Source organism: Labeo rohita, chromosome 17 (genome assembly GCF_022985175.1).
Source record: "Labeo rohita strain BAU-BD-2019 chromosome 17, IGBB_LRoh.1.0, whole genome shotgun sequence".
NCBI lineage: Eukaryota > Metazoa > Chordata > Actinopteri > Cypriniformes > Cyprinidae > Labeo > Labeo rohita.
This window is the reverse complement of record NC_066885.1, coordinates 10,608,698-10,623,861: the sequence shown is the minus strand read 5'-3', so window position 1 is coordinate 10,623,861 and position 15,164 is coordinate 10,608,698. Positions and strand designations below refer to the sequence as shown.

At 36.0% G+C, this 15,164-nt stretch overlaps 1 protein-coding gene across 1 annotated transcript in view; it reads left to right on the top strand.

Moving 5' to 3' along the window:
- Nucleotides 1-15,164, top strand: part of adck1 (aarF domain containing kinase 1) — a 164,007-nt gene that overhangs the window by 137,846 nt on the left and 10,997 nt on the right. The window lies entirely within an intron of this gene.

The window sequence follows — 15,164 nt, the reverse complement described above, 5'->3', positions numbered from 1 at the left end:
TCACGTGATTCTTAGAAAAACGTAAGATTTGCAAGTGTATATCTTACATTTTGGACTTAATAACTCACAATTCTGAGAAATAAACTCGTAATTCTGAGGAAAAAAAGTCAGAATTGAGTTTATACCTTGCAATTCTTTATTTCTCAGAAGTTGTTTATGTCATGCAATTCTGAGTTTATTTTTCAGAATTGTGACTTTATTTCTGAGAATTGTTACTTTATATCACGCAATTTCAAATTTATGTCTCAATTCTAAAAACAAAAGTCAGAATTGCAAGTTTGTATCATTGTGAGATTAAAAGTCACAATTGCCCTTTTTTTATTTTTTTACTCAGTGGTGGAAACGGACTTTCTATAATATATTGATAATTTAGATACAAACATTAAGAAATGTGCTGTTACTGATGTGTAAGATGCAACAATATCTATCACAGCTAAAAATAGAAAATTATACAGAATACAGCATAGCACTATATTTTACTTATACGTTTTTTTTTTCCCTTCCATTTCTAAACATCCTGCAGGCTGGATTGGATTCAACTAGACAATGTATTTGGCACCACATGCTGAAACTATACGTTAGATGCAATTATCAAAAATACTGGGATCGTGTTCATATATGACACCGACATGCATTTTTGAATGTCATTCTTTCCATATTTTTTTACTTGTTGCGGTCTAATTACATGCCTGATTAGACAGAACATAATCATATTTGGGACCGCAGCCAAATGAACTAGAGTTTCTCTCAGGGATGGCAGAACGACTTGGCTACAAAATATGCTCTAAATCCTAATCTTGCAATCCACCGAATGGAACTGTATTCCATTTTGTTTGTTTTGCCGTGAAACTGGAACAAACATCAAGAACATTAGTGCTGAAATTGAAATGAATGCAATTTACATTCATTGTGCTGCTGAAATGCTCGCTTTGTGGATGAATTGAGAGCTGCAATCATTTCTGCAGGAAGACGACGAGGAGGGGGCGAAGAGACGGCGAAGATTGGGAGGAAGTGAGAACTAGAGACATAGCCTGTCTGAAGATCATAGATATGGGCAGAAAAGAGCCATAGGAAGTGAAAAGAAGAGTGAGAGCTCAAAAAAAAAAAAACACTTGGGAGTGAAGGAGTTAACAACAAAAGAGGTTAAAGCTGAGGTAGATCCAGTGAAACTTACGATACCCACCAAAGCATCAAGATCTTTTAAGACTAGACGATCAATACCCTCCAAAATACGAGTGTGGAAGGGCTTTTTATATAGATGCTTTGTGATGAGTGAAGCATTTGTCTGTACGTAAACATGAAGTTTATCACGTGAATTTGGTCGGGGTGACCTACGTTTTTACTTAGTGAGGTGAAACAAAGAAAATCTCCTTTGAATCGATCTCCTCCGGCGGATGAAGCGAGGCCTTCTCTGCAAACACCTCTGTCCCCAGAGGTTTCTCCTCAGTCCTAATCAAAGTTTTTGTTGGCTTTGGGTCTGTTATCTGAAATTGGGTTTATGCTAAAATGGAAAAGTAACTACTGAGCTTTGAACCAGAGAATGCTAAGTGAAAACAAAGACCCAGAGGGCATCTAGAGCAGTGAATGTGAGTGCACTACCTGTCTGTCTGGCATTACACTGCCTGCCTGTCTGTATTATTTTAATGGTAGTTTATTTTTATTATATATTTAGATTTTTCCTTATAATTATAATTATTTATTTTAATAATAAAAATAATTAACAAGACATCGACAGGAATTTTATTCTAATTATTCTGCTATTTGTATGTGTGGCAGTCATTTTATAGAATGAGCGATGAGTTCTGTGTGATGGAAAATGTGTCTGACAAAGCTGACCCTCTCAGATGTTGCAGAGAACATGGAATTGAACATAATAGCTTTGCCCTTTAAACTTCTCAGAAATGATATGACTGCCTAAATGCAAGTTTCTTAGAGCACTGCATTGTTCAGTATGTGCTAAAGTCTTTGTCTTTTCTGACATTTCTTTCTCCATCTTTAAATGGGTTGTTTTGTCTGTGTTTTTCAGTTCTTGAAGGCAGAGAGAAAAGCATTTTTTTAAATGTGAAACTGTGCTCTTTCCTGGAAATCTGAAGGTTTTAGTGATTGACCAAAGCTCAGGACATCAAAAATGTGGAGGAGTTTTATACATGCATACACTGTCAATCAAACAAATTGCTAAAATTATTATATATTGTAATCTTTTTTGTAAGAAATGCAAACATTTTGACAAAATTTATATATATATATATACACACTACCGCTCAAAAGTTCTGGATCAGTAAGACTTGTAATGTTTTTTGTGATCAAAAGTGATCAAAAATACAGAAAAAAAAATAATACCGCAAAATGTTATTACAATTTAAAGTTGTACAATATAAAGTAATGGTTTTTCTTTTAATATACTTTATTATTTATTGATTTATTATTGGAGTTATCAATGTTGGAAACAGTTGTGCTGCCAAATATTTTTTTGGAACCCGTAATTCTTTTTTTTAGGATTCTTTGATGAATAACAAGTTAAAAAGAACAACATTTATTTAAAATATAAATCTTTTCTAACAATGTAAATCTATGCTATCACTTTTTATTAATTTAACACATCCTTGGTGAATAAAAGTATTAATTTCTTTAAAAACGTTTGAACCTTAGTGTATATTGTTAGAAAAGATTTCTATTTTAAATAAATGCTGTTCTTTTTAACTTTTTATTTATTAAAGAATCCTAAAAAAAAAAGTATCACAGGTTCCAAAAAAAATATTAAGCAACACAACTGCATTCAGCACTGATAATAAGTCAGTATATTACAGTGAGTTCTGAAGGATCATGAGACACTTAAGACTGGAGTAACAGAAGATTCAGCTTTGCCTCACAGGAATAAATCATATTTTAAAATATATTAAAATAAAAACCATTATTTTATATAGTAAAAACATTTTTCAGTATTATAGTTTTTTTCTGTATTTTTGATCAAATAAATGCAGTCTTGATGAGCGTAAGAGGCTTATTTAAAAAACATAAGTCTTACTGATCCCAAAATTTTGAGTGGTAGTGTATATACACCCCCCGACACACACACACTAAAAGTGTATTTTGTTAAGCCATAGCCTTGTAGACTGAATATATGTATGCTTTTATGCTTGTATACAAAAATATACTAAAGGGATCCTCAGATATTAAGACTTTGGCTTAATATAATGTTAATGATGTCTCTTACTGAAACATGTAGTAGAAAGCCCATGATAGATTTACATTATTTAAAAAAAAAAAACATATTTTGGACTATGGGGGGGCGCCATTATTTAGATGATGTAAAATAGTTGCACTCGGTGAGCTACTGGCCTACCTGTTGCTATTTTTACCACAACACAATTTGAAAAATAAAATACTGATATGATGCCCACAGCTACTGAAAGAGCTTATGGGTGACGATGGATATAAGCATATGCCATACTATCAGTTTTTCCCCACAAGGAGTCTAAACGCCCCCGGATATCAAGTGAAATCCGCGCTAAGAAACTCCTTCAGTGGCTGCGGCATTGTGACGAGCATCAGCATGTTTACATCCTACCAGGTTTTGTAAAAAACAAAAAACACAATTTGTTGAGTGAGCTTAAAATAATGTGTTACCCTGCTGCCTTAAATTTTTAAGTTCAGTCAACTCAAATAAGTTTAGTCAACTTGAAATGTTAAGTTGTACTAAGTAACAACTTAGATATTTTTGTTTAAATTTTAAGTTGAATCAACTGAAATATCTAAGCTGTCACTTAGTAGTATAACTTAACATTTCATGTTGGAAAAACGTTTTTTGAGTTGACTGAACTTAAAAATTTAAGTCAGCCGGGTAACAAATTATTTTAAGTTGACTCAACAAATTGTTTTTTTTTTTTTTTTTTACAGTGTAGTGTTTCTTGTCTCAGCCGTTCGTAAGCTCTTTCAGTAGCTGTGGTCTACTAAAAGCCTCAAAGGCATCAGGACTAAAGTGGAGAGAACAAAAACGCAGGTCTTTAGGAAGTTTTATTCATCCGCAGGCATTTTCCCATTCTTTTCTCCTCTTTGTATCGTTAGGAAAGCAGTGAAGACTTACATCGCTTGCTGAAAATTACAGCCAAAAGCCGCACAATGTGGCACCAGTATTTTATTTTCTGAGTTGGCAGCACCAGTAGCTCACAGAGTGAATAATTTTACGTCATCAAAATACTGGTGACCTCCTAAATCCAAAATATGTATAAAATGATGAGGATTTTTTAAATAATGTAACACTTTCATGGGTTTTCTACTACATATTTTAGTAAAAGACATCATTTATATTATATTAAGCCATACAAGTCTTAATACCTAGTGAAAATGTATATCAAAAATGACAAATATATAATTTTTTTTTGTAATAGTAGCAGTTAGTAAGTTTAGTTTCTTTTGGTAAACGTGGCCTCTTACCCCCTGCTAAGCCTGCTCAGTTTGCATAGAGCCCTTAAAGCCCTATATGTGAATAATGAATTGTGGTGGCAGGACGAATAGCATCCCTCCTGTGTAACTGCTTTTGTGTTTATCCCAGGGGAGTGCTTTTTTGGGCTGTTCATAGTGCTGTCCTCGCTGATCAGCCCTGTGTCTCATAATGTCTGCCCCGCAGCTGCATATAGTTGAGGGAGAGACTGTTCAACCTGCTATATAAACCTATATGCTCTCATGTGCAGTTCTCCTGTGGTCAGCTGTTTTTGTCTGTCCATCAGAGAAGAGCAGGTTCAGAGATTCAGTGTGTTAACAGAAGGGTGAGTTTTGAAATTCTATCCCTACATGACTTCACACCTGTCAGTCTCACCTTTTTTTCCCTCGCTTTAGAGAAAGAGCGGGAAAAAAACCAAAAACAAACAAAAAAAAAAACCTGAGTGTGCTTGTTTCTGTCTCGGTCTGTATTTCTGAAGTACCCTTCAGTACCTAATGTTGAGCCTCAGGCTTTGTGACAGGGGCACACACTCAGCTAAAAGAAAGAACTTAAGCTCTCCTCTGAGTGGCTCTGGCCTTTTTATTTGGTGGACAGCTGTAGAAAGTTGGGTTGTCCTGGTGTGGCTTACTGTCAGAAAGCTGAGCTCTAAATAGTCCTCCGTCCAGTGAGCTTGCATTAAGCAGTTAAATCAATTTCTGATATGTAAAGAATTTAATAGTTACTGTCCTAACCTCCCATCATGTACGCAGTCTCATAAATCTTTACTACTAACCCACTGACGTTATTAACAACCGCAGCTCTCGTAAACGTGCATAAAAGCACCGTGCTTGCACACGTTCTCGGTGGATGAGTAAAGACGTGACATTTTAATTTCGTTTACAGTAGATGTTTCTTCTTGCGCCTGTGCAGTCGGATGGTCACAGTAAAATCGAATCATAACCCAGACATTTTTCCATAGTGCTTTTCTTGGTATTAATGCTTGAAAGGTCTCGGGCATATTGTCTTAATGTGGAACAAATTCACTCCAAGGTTTGTGGTTTAGCCTCAAGTTAGCTTTTGTTTTGATATTCTTTTTCAAAAAGTGAACAGTGTCTGTTTGCACTTATCAGCACTTGGCCACAAGAAACCAGTGTCACATTTGCTAAGTCAGCTTGGTATTTATTGTACCTCTGGGCCATTTTTCAAAAATAAAAAAGTACCTCCACCTCGTCTCTCTTCAAACTTTGAAGTCGTTTCAATTTTTTTCAATCCTGTAAAGCATTCAGACACAATTATTACTTTGAGGTAATTAGAAATGTATTGTTTCTACTTCATCCATTTGTTTTAGTATATGTTTATTCAACTTAGTGGCCCAGTATTTTAGCTTTGCATTTGAAAATGTCATTAAACAAATTCACATTTATATGATGTACAGTGGAGATCAAAATTAGAAAACAACCTATAATTTCCTAAATTTCAAGGTTTAGTCCTATTTGAAGTTATCCTAACAGGAGTGGAAGTGCAGCTTTTAAGCAGATCTCATAAATTAATTGTATTCTGAAGCACAGCATAAAAAATTAAATGAGGTATTTGAAATAGAACTTAAAATCAAAATCAGAGAACACTTACAGTTACCTCCAAGTTACTGATTTTAATCTGGCATATGGTGCTAATTTTCTTAATTATGACGAACTCTATTTAACTGGCAGCATTCCTCCAGATTTCTTGAATATTGCAGGATTACAATGACACCAATCCATTTAAGTCCCCCAAAAAGGCTGGTCATCCACGTAAGACAAATGCATGAGAAGACAGGATAATGCAGAGAATCTCAATCGGTTCAACACTGCAGCTGGAATTGCTTGCCAGTTCAGTGCTAAACAGGGTCTGAATCTGTCATTTTTAGGGCTGTACCCTAATATTCGACTAACCATTAGTCGACGAGAAGAGGCTTGGTCGACCAAAATTTTATTAGTTGCTTCAAAAAAAAAATTCCACAGTAAGTTATCAAGACATTTGTGAAGGGTAATCAGTGGAAGTACAGTGTTATGTCAGAACTCGTATTACAATGACAATATATACTAGTAAAATGAGGGCTTGTATTATGAAAGTTTTAAAACTCTGCTCTCTTTTGTCACATCCTTGTCTTTATTTTTCATATTGCCTGTGCATAATTTTACTGTCTTCTGCAGCAGATCACACTATTAATAATGCATAATTGCTTCCTTTATGCCCTCCGTGTTTACTTCTGTACGTCAGTGCTGCGCAAGTGCAGTTTCCTCGCGAAATTGGGCTACTTTTTCCACTGTTGCCGCAGGTTATTTATCAACTTCGTGGGTTGTACTGATCCCACTAACACGATATAGACCCCCCCCAGAACATGATCAGGCTAGTTTTGGACTTGTTTTTAGAAACAATTAGGCGGATATTGTTGTGAAAACCTGGCAACCCTGTATCCCGTATCCTTCTTTTGCGCATACGAATCAGTTCAGAATTATGATCTGTTCACACTGGAAATCTGATATTGGCCACAATTAAAACAACAATGTGAACAGTTATGCAAAAAAATTTGATCGAGCAAAAATCTGAATTGAGCACTAAAGCTCGCTGTGTGAATGTAGCCTGTGTTGATTTAGTTGACGTAAATTAATTAGTGTTTACAATAGTTTCAAAAGTTTTCCACACTGCATTTTATTTTAAATATCGACGTAATGTCTGATTGACCGATAATCCTATTGCAATATTTTGTACTCGTTATAAAGATTCATAAATATGCATTGTTTAAAATGTCTTTGTGCATGTTTCTTGCGTATTTGTGCCACATATAAGTTTTTACTCAAATCAGACTGTGGCTTCCCCAACATTTCTACAAATCTCCCAATGGACCTCTGTTCGCTTGATCAGATTGACCCATTTCCTCAGTGCCTTGATACAGAAAGCTGCGGAGCTGAGAGCACTAAGCGGTTAATCCTTTTATGTAGTGATTTTGACTCCTCATGGGGATGAAATGGAATGTGTATTTGAAGCACTCGTGAATATGCAGAAGGACTGTCGCATTGTTATTTTAACGTCCTCTTCCGTATTTCCTCCTAGGGCAAGCTGTGAATTTTTCTTCATTAAGTATTCGACTGAGGGACTGACTATCAATCTCAATGCTCCTGAATGCTGACTGATTTGATGGGTAGCGACTTCGTTGGCCGGTTAGTTATGTGCAGTCCCGGGCCTTCTCTGGATGCTCACCAAGATCCCCAGAGGGAGGGCCGCTAGGACATGACCATATTCTTAACTTCTGCTTGTACCAAACAGGCAGAGATAGAGAGAGGCATGGCTAATCAGGACTGTCTCTCTCTCTCTCCAGCTGTCTGAGCTGGTAGCACGACACAGTTGGTCTGTCTCTGATTTTGTCCAATTCACGTCCACACAGAGCGATTGACCCTTTTATGCAGCGCACCGTTTCCACCCAAGAGTCATCAGGGGACAATGGCGCGTGAACGGAGCAGCGGGGTGACTTACCTCATGATTACCCCTCGTCTTTAAAGTGGAGAGATGCCTTGTAGTTGAACTTTGAAGTGCCGACTAACTTCAAAAGCAGAAGGCGAAAGCAAAGAGATGCGGCCCGGCTGCTGAAAGGCAGAATGCGTCATCAGGCATGTAAAAAATTGCATATAACGGAGAATAATAATGATAATGTGCGACGTGACACAGAGTTGCTCTTCAAGTAAATTAAACTAATAAAAAAAAAAAAAAAAAACCTCGTTTTACATATAGTCCACAAGAGAAAATAATAGCTGACTTTATAAAAACGATCCTGTCCAAAAGTTTGCATACACTTGATTCTTAATACTGTGTTGTTACCTGAATGATCCACACAGTTGTTCATGAGTCCAGTGTTTGTCCTGAACAGTTCAACTGCCCACTGTTCTTCAGAAAAATCCTTCAGGTCCCACAAATTCCTTCTGAAACTCACTGATGCTCCAGAAGGAAAAACGATGCATTAAGAGCCAGGGGGGTGAAAACTTTTTCAGGGTAAATGTAACTTATTTTGTCTTCTGGGGAACATGCAAGTATCTTTTGTAGCTTCTGAAGAGCAGTACTAAATTAAAAAAAAATATGAAATTTAGGCAAAATAAGAAAAATGTACATATCCTCATTCTGTTCAAAAGTTTACACCCCCGTCTTAATGCATCGTTTTTCCTTCTGAAGCATCAGTGAGTGTTTGAACCTTCTGTAATAGTTGCATATGAGTCCCTCAGTTGTCCTCAGTGTGACAAGATGGATCTCAAAATCATACAGTCATTGTTGGAAAGGGTTCAAATACACAAAAATGCTGAAAAAACTGAATTTTTGGGACCTGAAGGATTTTTCTGAAGAACAGCAGGCAGTTTAATTGTTCAGGTCAAACAGGAAACTCATGAACAACTATCACCAAGCTGTAGATCATTCAGATGACAACACAGAATTAAGAATTAAGTGTATGTAAACTTTTGACTAGGGTCATTTTTATAAATTCAACTTGCTTTCTTTTGTGCACTATATGCAAATGTCTTTTATGTTAAATATATTATTCAGGTTAGTCCTAAATAAAAAAAAAAATTAACATGCATCCCTCTTATTTTGGTAAAATAACATTTTGCAGATTTGGCAAGGTGTATGTAAACTTTTGACTTCAACTGTATATATTGAAAAAAAAAAAACAACCACAGTGCAGTTCATAGAAATCTCTAGGGCCTGGGATTTACGTTCATCCAAAAAATGAGGGGAGGCAAACTCTTAGTGGGCTTTTAATCCGGACAGACTCAGTCCAGAGATGGGGAACATTGGAACAGGCCCCATAGTCAGTCTTGGACTATAACCAGCTATGCTGCACCACAGGATACAAGGCAGCGAGCCTGTGAAGTTAGTCTTTCTTTAAAGAGAGTGCGTGCACATGGATGGAGCGCATGTGTCACTGTCTTATTGTTGCCGCAAGTGGTGGGATATATATGCAGAGAGATGTGGGGGCATATGGGTTGGATGTTGGAGCAGTAGCTTGAGGTCATAGACCAAGTGTTCAGTGTCCTATTTTAATCCGAACCCCTCACTTCTGCTCGCTGCTGCTGCTGCTGGCGCCTGTAAATCCCACCCAAGCGATAGGAAACTTAAATCCACTTAATTTAGCACCTAATCCCCCCCTCCTCCGACGAAATTTTAGAGATTGAGATTTAAGGATTAGCAGATAAATGGACAGGAAAATGGAGCTTGCACATGTTTTTCAAGCTCAAGTTATAGCACAGCAATCAGTTATTAAAATACTGTTGCTGCTGGAGTGCACTTGGATGACCAGACTTTTTTATCCTGCCAAGGAACCAAAGTAAACTCTCTTTTGGGAAATTGTCTTTGCATTGCCTTTTCTTTTATAAAAGAATATGTTTGGGATTTTGACACCTCGACCTGCTTTGCTGCTTACTTTAGGTGATTGCCAATGTGTGATGGAAATCCTGTCAGATGTTCTGACCAATGGCTGTGTATCTAGACTACCGTTGTACAGTTTGTCACTCATTTTGATTTTCTAGAAAGGATTTAACCTTTACGTCAGGCTTCCATCTGAACTTAATCCACAGATTGTCATGTGACTTCCTATAAAAATGATCAAGTTATTTTGTGAAAGAGGCTACATCGTATTTTTTCATAACGTTTTTTCCTTGATGTCCACTTAATACATTAGTTTCTTATGCCCAAAGCGGTCTGAATCTACATTTGCATGACCAGATTATATTTTCTGTGTAATGTTTTTCTGCATTTGACCAACTTCTTGAACGACCAGTACGTGCTGAATACTGTATACTGAGACCTGAGCATTAAAAAATACTGGAACAAACTTTTGGTTCAGTGGTTCTGATTCATGCATTGAGTTTGGACAAAACATTGTAAAATACAGTGTCTAGTCGCTACTGAATCTACAACTCAAAAAAGGCACTGTCTAGTGTAGTCAGACTCTTCATAGACTCCTTTGAGATGAATTGGTTCATTTTAGTGAATCAAAAACATACATTGCAACCAGTGTGTTCCAATTCCCAAACAAGTTACTCTTATGAATCAGTTTGTTTTAGTGAATCAAAAACATTCTGTGCGACCAGTGAAATCCAATTCCCAAAAAAGTGACTCTTATGAATCAGTTCTTTTTAGTGAATCAGAAACATACAGTGCAACCAGTGTAGTCCAGTTCCCAAACAAATGACTCTTATGAATCGGTTCTTTTTAGCAAATCAAAACCATACAGTGCGCCCAGTGTAGTCCTGTACCCAAACCAGCGACTCTTATGAATCAGTCCTTTTTAGCAAATCAAAACCATTTTATTTCAATTCCCAAACAAGTGAAACTAACGAATCAGTTTATTTTAGTGAATCAAAAACATACAGCGCAAACAGTGTGTTTCAATTCCCAAACAAGTGACTCTTATTAATCGGTTCTTTTTAATGAATCAGAAACATACAATGCAACCAGTTTAGTCCAATTCCCAAACAAGTGATGCTTTTGAATCAGTTCATTTTAGTGAATCAAAAACACAGTGCAACCAGTGTATTCCAATTTCCAAACAAGTTACTCGGGTCATTTTAATGAATCAAAAACTTACAGTGCAACCAGTTTAATCTAATTCTCAAACAAGTGACTCTTATGAATCCGTTCTTTTAGTGAATCAAAAACATACAGTGTGACCAGTTTGGTCCAGTTTCCAAGTGACTCAGGTTATTTTAGTGAATCAAAAACTTACAGTGCGTCCAGTTAAGTCCAATTCCCAAACAAGTGATGCTTATGAATCAGTTCATTTTAGTGAATCAAAAACACACAGTGCAACCAGTGTATTCCAATATCCAAACAAGATACTTGGGTCCATTTAGTGAATTAAAAACTTACAGTGTGACGAGTTTAGTCCAATTCCCAAACAAGTGATGCTTATGAATCAGTTCATTTTAGTGAATCAAAAACACACAGTGCAACCAGTTTAGTCCAATTCCCAAACAATGACTCTTATGAATCTGTTCATTTTAGTGAATGAAAACCATAAGGTGCAGCTAGCATAGTCCAGATGATTCCTGAATTATTGACTTCTAGGAACCATTTTTTTTTTTTTAGTCCATCGAATATATTCAGTGTGACTAGTGCGGTCTAATTCCCGAACAAGTGACTCTTATGAATCTTTTCATTTTACTGAATCAAAATCATACAGTGCAACTAGTGTATTCCAATTCCCAATCAAGTGGCTCATATGAATCTGTTAAGTTTAGTGAATCAAAAACATGCAGTGTGACCAGTTTAGTCCAATTCCCAAACAAGTGACTCTTATGAATCAGTCCTTTTTAGCAAATCAGAACCATACAGTGCCGTCAGTCTAGTCCAGTTCCTGAACATATGACTCAGAACACATGAGACGGTTCTTTCGGGTGAATCAAAACCACGGCGCAAACAATTTACAGTTATGTTGCACATATTTTGTTACTGAGTGGTTGTTCATATGACATTGTGTAGCTTAAGTGTTGAAAGTACTATTTTATAAAAAATGAATGGATAGTTTCACATTTTTATTGGACAATTATTTCCTTTATAAAGGGAAAAAAATATTTATTATATATTTTTGAAATAACCCATTTGGCAATGGAATTTAAAAAAAAAAATCAAAAGAACTAAAAGGAGCTGAAATTATTAAATTATGATTTCCTATTAGGCTCTGATATATAAATGTGGGTGGTCATGTGTTAATGTGGTTATGTGGCTCATGGTTTAGGATGACGGTTTCTTCTTTGATTCTAGGTCTGGGTGGATTTTATGCGATATCTATCCTTTAATATGTCTCGATCATTCTGTTCCTCTAGGCCTGTTTTTTCATCTTGCTGGTACGTATTGTATGGCCACTGCTTCCTTTATTCCAGAGACATGTGTTTGGCATTGAGGAAGCTCTACACCTGTCCTGGCTGTTGCAGCAGCTTGTTGTGGGCCCTGGGCTGCTGGGGGTCTTCATGGGTCTCTGCAGGCCCCAGACATGTCTCTTGGCTCCCGGCCCTCTTAGGATAGATTAGCCCTGGGGTAAAATCGAGCCAGACACAACCAGGTCGATGCCAACTGTGGGACCAGTGCCCATATGATACCATCAGGGGCTGCTTGCATGAACAATTGGACAATAATACAATACATTATTATTATATTTTGATAGTACAATCTAATTTTGGAAGACAGGCTGTGTTTCTTGGAAGATTTCATTGAGAGTTTTGCACTCGGAGAGTTGGTCCCTTCTGTCCTTATGATTCTTTTGGGTTATTGTTGGGTTATTTCAGGACAGGACACAGGGTGTCGGAAATGTTCAGCCGAACCCACCTACTGTCACATTCAACTCGCCTGCTCTTCACACCACAGCCAAGCACAGCCGAGAGCAGAAAATACTTCAGTGCCATCACAGCCCATATGTAGTGTAACCCTATCATCTTGGTTTATAGAGACTTTAAACAAGTTTCAAAAGAACATTATCTGGAACAACCCCAGCTTCTTGTGGGCTTTTAACAGGCAGCCATTTAGTTACTAGTCCAGATCTTTAACCACTAGGCTGCTGATTTATATAATATAGTATCAGTTTTGATTGCCACATATTAGAATTTATATCAGTGCACCTTGAATGAAGCACATTTTGCATTCTGGGTAAATCGAAATCAAAACTTGCAGTTATACAGCTCTTTGTACAGTTATGTTGTCACTTTGTGGTATGCTTTTGCAACGACTAAATGAAGTTTAATTGCCTTAATCGAGGTTTGTGATTGTTAATTGTGAACTGTGATTTTAATCACTTGGTCTGCTGGTCAGTGGAATTAGTAACTGTTAATGCAAATTGGTTCTGCTGTCAAACCTCAGCTGAACTAGAGTCCACAGATTCTCATAACAGAAAGTGTTTTTTTGTTTGTACTGTCAGTCTATTGTTTATTTTCCTTCATTTTTGTTTAGCTTTTTTTTTTATATTTACTATATACACTACAAGTCAAAAGTTTTTAAACAGTAAGATTTTCAATGTTTTTTTTTAAAGAAGTCTCTTCTGCTCACTGACCCTGGATTTATTTGGCCTAAAGTACAGCAAAAACAGTAAATTGTTAAAATATTTTTACTGTTTAAAATAACTGTTTTCTATTTGAATATATTTTCAAATTTAATTTATTCCTGTGATCAAAACTAAATTTTTAGCATCATTACTCCAGTCTTCAGTGTCACATGATCCTTCAGAAATGAATCTAATATTATTATCAACATCTACAACATCAGAGAAACTCAGCTGTTTTCAACATAATAATAATAAAATGGTTTTTGAGCAGCAAATCAGAATATTAGAATGATTTCTGAAGGATCATGTGACTGGAGTAATGATGATAAAAAATCTGCTTTGAAACCACAGGAATAAATGACATTTTAAAATATATTCAAATAGAAAACAGTTATTTTAAATAGTAAAAAATATTTCAAAATTTTACTGTTTTTTGCTGTACTTAGGATCAAATAAATACAGGCTTGGTGAGCAGACTTTGTGGTCAGTAAGATTTTTTAAAATATTTTTTTTTTTTATTATGCTCATAAGGTGGCATTTATTTGACCAAAAATGTAGCAAAAACAGCAAATGTTATTATAATTTAAAATAACCATTTTCTGTTTTTGTCTTTAATGTCTTTCCTTTTTTTAATGTCTCTGTAATGGTAGAGCTGAATATTTAGCAGCCATTACTCCAGTTTTCAGTGTCACGATTGTTTAAAAATCATGCAAATGCAGTGATTTGCTGCTCAAGAAACATTTCTTTGTATTATAAATGTTGAAAACAGTTATGCTGTATTAATAAAACATTAAAAATCTTGGTAATATTTATAATGGTTCATAAACAGTGCTAAAAGTGTGTTACATTAAAAATTTTAGTCTGAGATGCTAAATGTGAATTTAAACATTTAAATGCTTATACATGGTGAGGAATTTTTTGTTGTTGATGTCCAAGGCTGTGTGTGTTCAGTCAAACCCAAAGATGAATAATGGCATAAAATTGAATAAATGAAATGAAATGAAATGAAATAAATAAATAAATAAATAGTAAAAATTCTATTAAATTAATTGAATGAATTAAGAATGAATTAATGCATGCATGAATGAATGAATGAATAAATAAATATGAAATAGAATATGAAATAATGCAACGTAAGTAGGGTAAAGTACAGCATACTGCTTAGTCAGAGACTGCTCAGGTATAAATATCCGCTTACAGCCTGGACTTAAACGTGGCTACTGTTGACATCTTGTGGGATCTTATTTTTCCATTCAGGCAGGGGGAGGAAGGGAGGTCTTCATGCCTGATTACTAATAAAAATTTGCCGGGAGTATCAACTCAGGGGGCTGATGTTGCTGAAGTGACACAGCCAAAATAGCTAATCTTCACAGTCGCAGTTTCAAGCACTTAGTTTCTCAGTTGTCTGTGAAATAAGCTACTCCATTTCCCTGCACCCAGCTCTCTCTCTCTCTTCTGTCTCTCTCTCACACACACACACTCTTCCCTGCACTCTGCCCCCTAATACTGGATATTTTAATAACTTATTTAGGTGGGTGTGCCTTTAGAAAGGCAAGGCTAGAGATCATCTCTTATGTAGTCTATTTATAGATATTTATTTAAATATCATTATAAATCCATATGAATGACTTTGTTTTATCTGTGGAACACAAAAGGCACATTTTTGAGGAATATAATGGTCATTCT